Genomic DNA, 11,591 nt, shown 5'->3' on the forward strand with positions numbered 1-11,591 from the left:
TGCTGAGGGTGCTTAGGATGAATGGGGATGCACGAGGATGCGTAGGATGACCGGAAATGCATGAGGATGCGTAGGATGAATAAGGATGCACGGCGATGCATGAGGATGCGTACGATGAATGGGGTTGCACGGGGATGCATAGGGATGCGTAGGATGAATGGGAATGCACAGGGATGCATTAAGGATGCGTAGGATGAATAAGGATGCACAGGGATGCATGAGGATGCGTACGATGAATGGGGTTGCACGGGGATGCATAGGGATGCGTAGGATGAATGGGAATGCACAGGGATGCATTAAGGATGCGTAGGATGAATAAGGATGCACAGGGATGCATGAGGATGCGTACGATGAATGGGGATGCATGAGGATGCGTAGGATGAATGGGGATGCGTAGGATGCACGAGGGTGCGTAGGATGAATGGAGATGCATGAGGATCGTAGGATGAATGGGGATGCATGAGGGTGCGTAGGATGAATGGAGATGCATGAGGATGCGTAGGATGAATGGAGATGCATGAGGATGCGTAGGATGAATGGAGATGCACAGGGATGCACGGGAATGCGTTGGATGAATGGGAATGCACAGGGATGCACGAAGATGCGTAGGATGAATGGGGATGCACGGGAACGGGTCGGATGAATAAGAATGCACAGGGATGCATGAGGATGAGTAGGATGAATGGGAATGCACAGGGATGCATGAAGATCTATCATACACAGGTAGCATGACTGAGAGTACATAAGAGTGTCTGTGTGGCTAATGTATACTATTACCTATGGTAATGCATGTCACATTAACATGTGTTAACATGTGTCCATATGTAGGTAGGTTCATTTGCATAAATGGGACTTTACCATGCTCCCGCTACCCCACTCAACAAGGCCTACCCCATTAATAAAATTCTCCCTAGATAATTTGTAGGCAGATAAGGGAGTGCATATAGTACTATAGAGAACCATATATACTTGATATAGAGAGAGAACCGTAAATACATTTAAGTTTGCGGGATTTAATTTCACAGTAGCAGTAAAAAGGGACTTAGTCTGATACAGTGGTTTTAATTTCGCGATAGCACCATGCACCGTAGTCTTACTGTCAAGGAAAACATGTTTGTGGGAGTTTTAAGTTCGCGGTGAAGTGGCCGTGAAACCGCGAACATAAAGCAATCACGAACATTTCTGCATTTACAGTAGATAATGCTTGGACAGGTTTGATGGGAAAGTACTTATCAAGAGGGGGAAAAGCAAATACCCACGTTTTACCTGTTTACTAAACACTCTTGGTTGGCTAAACTCCTTCTCCAGCTTTATATGCCAGGTACACTACTACCTTATCATGCCACCATAGGATCTGCTTGGAGATTAGCCAAAACATTGAACCTGTTATCTCCTTTTTTTGTGTTGCTACTGGTAGATGAGACAAGACTAGGCTACCTGTTTATATCTATCTGCTTTATCAAAGTTCATGTTTATGGGGAAAACTCACCACTTCACAAGGTCTACCCTGGTAATGGATAATTAGTAGGCAGATACTCCTTGGTAAGGGAGTGCATATAGAACTGTAGCAACAGGAGAATCATATATGAATTATAAGTTATAACTCACTCAAATTTACAAATTTGATTTAAAACTGTCTTGATCTTCAAAATCAATGCATGCAACTATCACCTCCTCAGGTGAACTTTTAGCTGATCTGACAGAGTTGTGACTTTTCATTTCTTGTGAATACTACTATTACTTATAAGTGGCCATAACTTGTTCAGATAAACTTCAAATCTTAGATTCTACATATTCGGTTGAAGATTCTCAAACTAAGGAGGTTTAAAAAATCCTTTTTTAACAAACATAATCTGTACACTGTGGGTGGTCTTTCTAGTTGAAAGGTAACGTTATATCAGATGCATGGTCTCCCGTGACTTGTTTCCTGGGCACTGTTTCTTGGAAAAAAATATCCCTAAACAACAACAGTCAAACTTACAAATCAGTGATCCCAACCCACAGCCCGTTTTTATAGAATTTTCTCCACATGACCGGCAGATCTGAGATTAGTATCTTGTCAGCCATGCCAGAGCCGAGCAGCTGGACTCAGTCTCTACCATGCTCCATATTTTGGTCGCTGGGAAAACCGTAGAAATGAAACGAATAGAATACGAAATCTAGGAGTAACGTTAACCCGGCCAGAGAAAAACAGCAGGCTAGGGAACAGAGCACGATCCACGGACAGAAGGTGAAGGTTTGGCGCGTGTTTACACTGAGATGAGAGTAACCTATTCCGATGACATTATTATTTAAACTGAATAATTATGAAACTTTCAGAAGTTTTGAAGAGCCTCTTTTTTACATTTGTATGTAACGGTAACGCCAGGTTGATTCAACCTAACGTGCATACGATTTTCTTTCTGAAGTTTCCTATAAGTGTGTTTATTTACTCAGATCAGGCAAAATCAGTAAAAGGTGCTAGGTGCGAACAAGCATGCAGCCTGGCTGCCAAGATGGCGGGCCCCGCACCCACTCGTCCGTTTTGTGACTTGTCAATAACTTGTTGCTTAGACCAAGGACTTGCTTAGACCAGCAACATCCGAGGACGAAATGCCCATGCCGTCAGGAGGAAAGAACTAGAGGACGAATGGACTATGGGACGAAAAGCCTATTAACCGATTTGACTCGGATATCAAGGTCTAATCAAGTAGACCGCTATCTTGTGAGTATCAAAATCATGTCCAAGATGAAATCATCCAGAATGAAATCTCAAACTTGCTGGAAACAATTCCAGTACCTAATAATCATGTTATGGCATCACCTACCTGTAACCACCAGATGAGTACTGTGTGCCGCGGAGCTAAAATGCAACTTGAGTGGAGATCAGCGCCCAAACATGCATGCCGCGTCTCACAGTGTGGCCGCGTCTTGTGAGGACATGCTCCTTTGTGATAAGAATCTCCCGCGCGCCGCCCCAGTGGTGGGTCGCGGAAACCGTTAATTCACACCTCAGTACTTGGCCCTGCCTGGGTTTACGGAAAAGCCAAGGCCCAGCAGGCTGGCCTGCCGTGGACTAGCCAGGCTTCCCTGGTAACCTGCTTTCCAAACCCCAGCCCGATGATCTCAAGTATCTATCGTGCAGGGCGAAAGATATTTTTCAGGTTGGGGCCCTATGGTATCCAGGCTAGCTTCCCTGGTGCTGCGCGGGTGTGTGTTTCGGGCTCCGAATGTTTTTTTAAAGCTAAAACTAGGTAACTGACAAGTCCAGCTCAGGGGGAAGTTGGACAGGGGGCAATATGGGGATGTACTGTCATATTATCCAAGCAGAGGTTGGGTCGCAGGATACTAGTATCATGATGGCCGGGATTTTTACCTGCTCATTCCAAGGGAAGGTATCACTAGTAACGAAGCCCAAACCTGTCGTGCACAGCCGAATGTTTTTAACATGCTACGCGGTTTGCTGGTGTTCGGTTGATGTTCGGGAGTGAGTCGGTAGTCAAATTCACTTGATTAACCACTGCTTACTTAAATATTCGCAGCTAGTTTCCAACCTTCGCATGACTCACTACAAGGCCGTTACAAATCTCTGCTTACTCCTTCCTGAGCAAAATGACTACTGCTATCCTCTACCAGGCTCCGCTGATCGGTGGTCTAATTGTACTCTCCGAGTAGAGGTTAGGCTCCGGATGTTCTTTTAGTCGTTTTATTGGGTTTTCTATTTTGTATTGTATCTTGCATTGTCAAAACCAAATCGTAGCTATAGGTTATGACATGTCTTACTGTCTATTGTGTAACCGAACCCTTAGGGGTTCGGTTACACAATAGACAGATGTACCTTCACGGAACGTACTACGGTAGAAGTGCCCCCACGGAACCTAAAGGGGACGCAAGCGAACCTTAAGGTGCCGGTTACAAACGCGACGATTTTTTTGTTTTAGCAAGATGTCCCAATAGTGCATGCCCCATAGTGTCCCACAGTGCCATCAATATTAGGAAGTTTATTTTTTTGCGTATTTTTCACTAAATATCAAAAGTGAATATTTTTGTCACTGAAAATGTATTTTGGATGTATTTCTGATCATTTTACGGCGGTTTTGAGTCAGCTACAACACTGCAATTTCAAGCTAAATTTAAATTGTACCCTTATTCAGAATAACTTAGAAATATATTTTAATTCATTTCATGGTAGTATGTTAGTACTAGTATTCCATAATTGAAATCACCAAATACGTAACTGGTTTATCGATTCAAAGGCCTATACAGATGTGAAGAAAGAAATCATCTTACAACGCTGAAAAAATATTTTGGATGAGAACGATTGCTTTTAAGTTTGCGTTAGTTACAAGCAATGTAATCATCACTGTTAGCTGCCGCCGATAGAACATCAAACTAACCTATTCTTTGCCATGTTTTTTCCTTACTTTTTACAAATATAATAGAATTAGTAAATGCAACAGTACCTCACGTCAGTGGGAGTGCAAGAGAAAACCGGCGAAAATAACACAACTGTACCGCATTGAACGAGCCCCGCAGTGACGAACTTGAGCGTGACCCAAGTAGAGTGGGATATACCACTATCCACTTCATACTGGACTGAACATGTACGAGGGGTGATCACAATCATTTGTATTTGGGTACACATTCATGAAAGACTTTATACTTGACGTACCACATCCAACAAGGCCAGGCGAACTTGTGACTTGACTCACTTTAATCCGTAGACTCGTACCCATTGCAGGAGGACAGCAAAGAGCAGCACGTATATATACAGTTTCACAACTCTACGCACTTTCGAACTAGAGACTTCTTGATAGGTATCTCACATCTGATGTGTAGATAGATAGATATTTTACATATGATATGATGATAAATTCATTTGATTTTGTTACTGTATTTACTGATCGTATCTAATCAGTGAATTGTGAGTTTCTTAGTTTAACTAGGGATCGTTAATCATAAAAGCTCATTTTTTATAGACGACTATATTGTGTAATTAAGGGTTAATGACCCGCCCCGAGGTGTATATGGTGTTATAGACGCCCTGGTCCTTTGCTATAACCACCGAATAAAACCACCGCATGAGCGAAGCGAACGAGGTGGTTTTATGAGGTGGTTATAGCAAAGGACCAGGCGTTATGACACCATATATACCGAGGAACAGGTGGGTCATTAACCCTATTATCATATACTAGTAGCCTACCCACACTGACCCGTGTAGAGTAGGGTAGAGTAGAGTTTCCGGTTTAGTAGGGGCGACAAATTCCTTTATAAAACATACATCTTTTATTCAGTACATAAATTTGAACAGTGAATTTGAACAACATAAAACTTGTACGTGAAATGTATTTCTGTTCCAAAGCTTGAAATAAGAACAAAGTCGATTCATTATGTTACAAACTGTTGCACGCTCCGTATTTCTCCACTCGCCCATTCTCCAGTTTGTCGAGTTCGTTCGTATCAGGCGCTAAATCTCTGCCGGCTTTCCTGAGGCATTTCGGGATCCCTGTGCTTCACAGCTCTTGAGAATCTCGTTCACTACGAACTCAGACACGACTTCTCCGAAGAAAGGTAGCATTTTGGTCCTTCAGCGCCATGACCGCTACTCAATGGGGGACCGTGGTGTTATTGTCGTCTGAACTTGAATGGGCGGGGTGCAAATAATTTTATTTTCCATTTGCAGTTTAAATTGGACATGACTTGAAATAGATTTTATTGTCTTAAATATTATAGGTAATTCAATGTTGTTTTAAGACGGCCAATGTTTTCTTTGGACAAAGAAACACGCACTACCGATGTTAATAGAGGGAGCCATCCCCCCTGCCATGCCTGTGCTTATTCCCCTATCTTGGCAGATGGACGATTCCTGGATATCTCATTCTGATTGGCCAGCGTCCTGTTTGTCTGTCCTTCTGATTGGTTCAAACTTTCAAAAGTTTTTAATGCACATGTGCGATAATCAAAAATTTATTGCACGGCTGTTACGGCGTCATAACCAGCATGAAATGGGGGCTTCTGATTGGCCCACGTCCCCTGGCTATATGATAATCACATGCCTCTACGTTTATGTGTCGTCTCAACCCCAATACACCGCTGCATCACACACGTGTACTGTATCGATAAAAATTCGATTAAATCTTTGTCTAAGCTTCAGATATGTACAAAAATCATGAAATCCCTTGTGTCTTTGTTGAGTTATGTTTCGAAAATCTTCAGTCTTCACAAAAAAGTTCATTCTTCACCGTGTGTGTGTGTGTGTGTGTGTGTGTGTGTGTGCGCGTGTGTTTGTTTGTTTCCAAATATTTTTTTCAGCTCTAGCACCTCTTGGATTGTAATAATATTTGGTATGTTGGTAGTTGTTGGAAAGACGGAGGTCAGAGTCGATATTGCCCCCTGGTGTGACCTTGATAATCGATTTTTTTGTAAATGCTGTGGTCTTCATTTTTTGGTGGCAGATAGCTTGTGATGTAAGTAAGATGTGATGTATGTTTAGGATCCCTAGCAGCTTGCTCTGTAACTAAAGGAGCATTCGTTTTCAAAATGTTCCAAGGAGCATAACGGAACATAGGAACGACAGATTTCCGAATCCCATGATACTTAGCCTGCAGGTAACTCTGTCGGAGATGTACATATTGAAGTGTAAATTATGCAAAGTTGAACTTAATTTGCATACTTCTATATTTACAGTGTTTTGCATTTTAAGACTCAAAATAGTCACAGGTGGAAGATTAGGAGATCCCAATTTTGCAAGTAACTCCCTGTGATTCAAACATTCTCCGTAATAGAGACTTATTCAAAACATCTGTTGCCTGCGTAGCTAGCGATACAGAGGATAGTGTCTCTGTAAATTACTTATTACCTCCGTGAAAAATGGAGGTATAGTTTTTGGTGTGACTGTCTGTGTGTCTATTTGTGTATCCGGATATTTGCGTTCACCATAGCTTTATAACCTATGTTTTGTGCAGTTTTGTCACCAAATATGAAACAACTCATCCAGAGGTTATCTTGTTCATCAACAGTCAGACAGACAAACAAACACACACATTCACAAACGCTGACGAAAATATAAAATCCTTGACATTTTATAAAGGAAAATGTATGATACTTATATCAGTACGCTCGCAGTCGAGAGACAACTTTTGTGCGCTGAATTCGAAATAAGTTGGTGCTTGCAATTAACATGTCTAGGATGATATGTCCTTCATAAGTTTAATTAATAGAAACATCGGGTTGACACCACAAACTAAAGCTAAAGGCAAAATCCGCCATACATACTGTTTACGCGCCAAAACGTGGGCAATCTTTTGGGATTCGTCAGTGTTAAGTACCGTCTCCTTACGAACTCGTACCGCCTTGTAGGGAATCCGACGGATTTTGGAGCACGCAGACACGCCTTAGAACTTTACTTGCAGGCAAAACTTTCACAGTGTGCGACTTGCGCACCGTGCGAGTGACGTGCGTTGACGTACTCCACCCCTGCTCTTGCCAGTCGTTTTCAGAGATACGTGGCGGACGTGGCCTCCCCCAAAACGTACGGACAAACCGCACGTACGGCGGGTTGTGCCCTTAACTTAAAGTAACTGACCAAATCGGCCAGAGAGTAGAGTTTACCGGATTGGTTTGGCTAACACCAGGAGTGTTTGGTTGCTTGGTTGTTTGTTTGGGCCGACTTCTCTCCGGCTTCGCAGCCAGTGGTTGAATAAGTGAATTTCGAGGAGCTTACAATAGGAGGGGAAGGGATCTCCATAAAAACTGGCCTACATAACGTTCTACCGTGAGGGACGTTCCTGAAGCTCAAGTAACCATTCATTTCACCTTTAAGTTAACTTTAATAGTATAACCAGAAAATTGTCAGTTCCCATGGGAGAAATTCTAACCAACAACTTTATGTTACTCTCAAAAACGCACTACTAGTTAGGACACTCAGCGTTACAATTTTTAAGACAGGTTACCAGAAAAGTTTTCTATCTAGTTTAAACGGATTATAGTAAATGCGACATTACAGGCAGCTCCCCGGGCGGAGTATAGAGTAGAGTAGAGTATTGAACGGTTCCATAAGGATTATGCGACGTAAGATGCAACAAACATGTTTTGTAAGACCTGACTGATTGCTCACATCGAGGTTCACCATTGCTTTTTCGTTAGGTGTGATTGGTTATTTTAACGTGCTGAAGTTTATTATTATAAGGATATGATTGATGGATGGCATTCTAGAGGACGTCCCTAGCCTTTTTTTACCTGTCAGTGAGTAAAGAAATATATGTAACGTACACGTCCAATGGCGAAGTTTGGGTGTCTGATAGATAATCTGACAACAATATGTACGTTGCTTGTCGCTTGGGCTTCAAGGCTTCAAGGTGGCAACTCAAATTTCACCCGGATAAATGCACCGTAATCAGAATTGGCGGGGGACACCCAAACTTCTCATACAAAATGAAAGACGAAGCAAATCCCTTGCCTCTGTCTCTAGAATTCACGGAGGAAGAGAAAGACCTCGGAATTATTGTAGACAAGGACCTGGGTTTTAACAAACACATCCTAACCATAACAAAGAGGGCAAATCAGATAATGGGACTGGTATGGAGAACATTTGAGTTTATGGATAAATGTATGTTTCTAACCCTGTACAAGTCTATCATCCGTCCTCATCTAGAGTATGGAGCAAGTGTATGGTCCCCTCACCTATGGTCATTGGCAATAGAAATTGAGAAAGTGCAAAAAAGGGCAACCAAAAGAGTACCGGGTCTGACGGATCTACCCTACCCTGATAGACTTAGGAGTCTTCACCTCCCCACATTGGTATATAGAAGACTAGGAGGAGATTTAATAAACACCTTCAAATACACGAAAGGACTATACGACACTCCATGTTTAGTCCACATGTCTGTAGAAACAGAACAAGAGGTCAACAATTGAAATTAAAAAGATCCTTGGCGAAAACAAACACACGGCTATACTCCTATACAAATCGGGTCGTCAGCTGGTGGAACAATCTCCCAGAGGAAGTAGTGATGGCACCAACTGTGAACGGTTTTAAAGCAAGATTTGACAAACATATGAAAGACCATCCTGTCGTATACAACTACAGGGCACTGGACCATCCCTTAAGTCCGTCAATGTCAGTATCCTGAGTATCCTGAATTGATGAGCAGGCCAAACTGGAGTGGATACTCCTACCGGACTGAAAACTCTACTCTACTCTACTTGTCCAACCCTTGTTAAAACAGGAAAAGTCGGAGGTAGAAACCTGTGAATTACTGTCTGTTATCTTTTCTGCCTCGTGATAGGACGCTTAATTTTTTTATGTTTGATTTTCTAGTTGGTGATGGCAATCATAAAGAAGGGCATAGTACAGTACGGAAAACCGAGATTGATATCTATCATTGTTTTGGTATTTATACGTAGATATCGTAAAAGATGATTGGCATAATGAGATGGTAATCAAATTATGCGAATCATAACCTACTTTAGCAACGCAACCGTGACCGCCAAAAATTGGTATCCCCGCAGGACCAAGTGCCTGCCCATAGCGACCGCGTCGTTTTCAACCTTTAGGTTTTCATCAATTTTTTATGTTAACAAGCGCGATTTTGTGCCGAAATCGGCTAGTTTGCGTCGGATTTTGAGTGCCATTTTGATGTTATGTTTAGATTCTTTAGAATAAAGACGGCGGCGGTCAATTGGTTGGTCAATGTGAAAGTCTCTTGTAATACTGTATGGGAGTAAATTTCGTTGTAAGATCATCTGAATTCAGTTGTTACCAAAGTCATTCTTTAAATCTTTATCATTATAACACTGGTCCATATAACGATCGTAGACGCAGGAATGCTACATGTACAGCACGTACGTCATTGTATGGTAGAAATATTTATAGCAAGTAACTTTATATCTTTTTTTATTGTAGAGTAGGCAGGTAGGAACGCCCTGTTACAATTTGTTCCAATTTTTGTTCATTTACTAAAATTCACCAGGCGTACTTACGTTTTTGCGTGCGTGTGCGTGTTCTATACACCTAGCTTAAGGTGGGTTTACACCTGCGTATATTTTCAAGTGCGCATGATTTCCGCATGAAATTTTGTCAATACGCGGCCGAACGCCCAACATTTCAATTTTTTTTAAATAAATTAAATTGTACGTCGAGCCCATCTGGCGTTTGAATTACGACTTCAGCGTTTTCATTTCGCATGAGATGCGTATGATTGCAACTGAAATGCGCAACAAAATTTTCCGTACTGCGAATAGATTCGTATGGGGTACGTATGTTGGGCGTTTTCCGGACGCACACAACGTCTACCGACCGCATGCCTGACGCACCTGGTGCTAACTGCATTCCAAACGCATTTCAGGTGTGTCAGAGGAACAGTTTCTGTTACATATACTTTTGTTTGCGAGCATTGCCAATAGAGTATTTTTGTTAGAGGAACCCTTTGTACTACGTATGCTTTTGTTTACAGGCAGTGCAAGTAGAACATTGACAAGTAAACAGTGAAGAGTTTTTTTTTATTCATTTGCAAAGCAGCGAAGCAGTGACACTGTGCTTTTACAGTAATGTGGGCCATCATTTACCTTAAGAAGTTATGTGCACTGTTAAGATTGTGTTTGTTTTCACTTTGTCCTTAATGATTTCCCCTATCATCTTAGTATTTTAACTATTATAAAAATCACACCCATACACACTACAAAACGTATTCAAGATCTTTATCAAACACGTAAATTAGACAATTATGAAACCTTACGCCCTCTTTCAAAGTTGTGATATGGCTCTATATTGCACCTTTATATCATGTGGTTCTACACAAAAAAAAGTGCCATTATCAGCAAATTAAGTCAAATATCTGTTACACAAAATGGCAAGTGTGTCACACAAATTGACCCAGTGCTTGAGCAGGTTCCTCTACATCTTCCCGTCCCTGGAGGCTCTGTTGGGACCAGTGTCCTGCATTCATGGTGTCCTGCAAGTTGTGACCATCTCTCCATGCCCCCGGTACAAATTCGTCGGTCCTGGCCTGGATCTGACATCATTAACCGGAAGATTCCAAAAAATCCCTATCGACCAGAGGATTTGTCCATTCTGTCCAGAGCTAATAGAAGACGAATATCACTTTATGGTTGTATGTCCCAAATATTCCGATATACGCAATTCTCTATACAGAAGGCTGTCATTTTGTACACAAGGATTTATCCAAATGGACCTGAGGTGCAAATTCAAATACATAATGACATGTGACAATCCCTGCATGGCAGATATAGGAAAATATATCAAAGAAGGTTTAGACATTAGAAATTCCCCAAATGATTGTAAAAGCCTCCAATGATTGTAAGAAACTTATCCCATACTACAACTCCTGTATTAGTTAGATAAGCCTTAAGTTAAGTTATAGCACTGTAGTTATGTAGATGTCATACTTTGTACCTCGTACAATTGTTGTGCAATAAAGTTATATACATCTTGGGATGATTTTTTTTGTCTGGAGTCAGATGCACCTTCGTATTTATTCCAAATCTGGAGTGTGCGTCGATCACGCTATCAGTACGCGTAGTATGCGCAAAGCGATCGCAGAACGCACGGTACTAAATCGTGATCCTATGTGTGCATTCGTTATACGGTCGCT

This window comes from Branchiostoma floridae, unplaced genomic scaffold (assembly GCF_000003815.2).
Source record: "Branchiostoma floridae strain S238N-H82 unplaced genomic scaffold, Bfl_VNyyK Sc7u5tJ_321, whole genome shotgun sequence".
Classification (NCBI taxonomy): Eukaryota; Metazoa; Chordata; class Leptocardii; order Amphioxiformes; family Branchiostomatidae; genus Branchiostoma; species Branchiostoma floridae.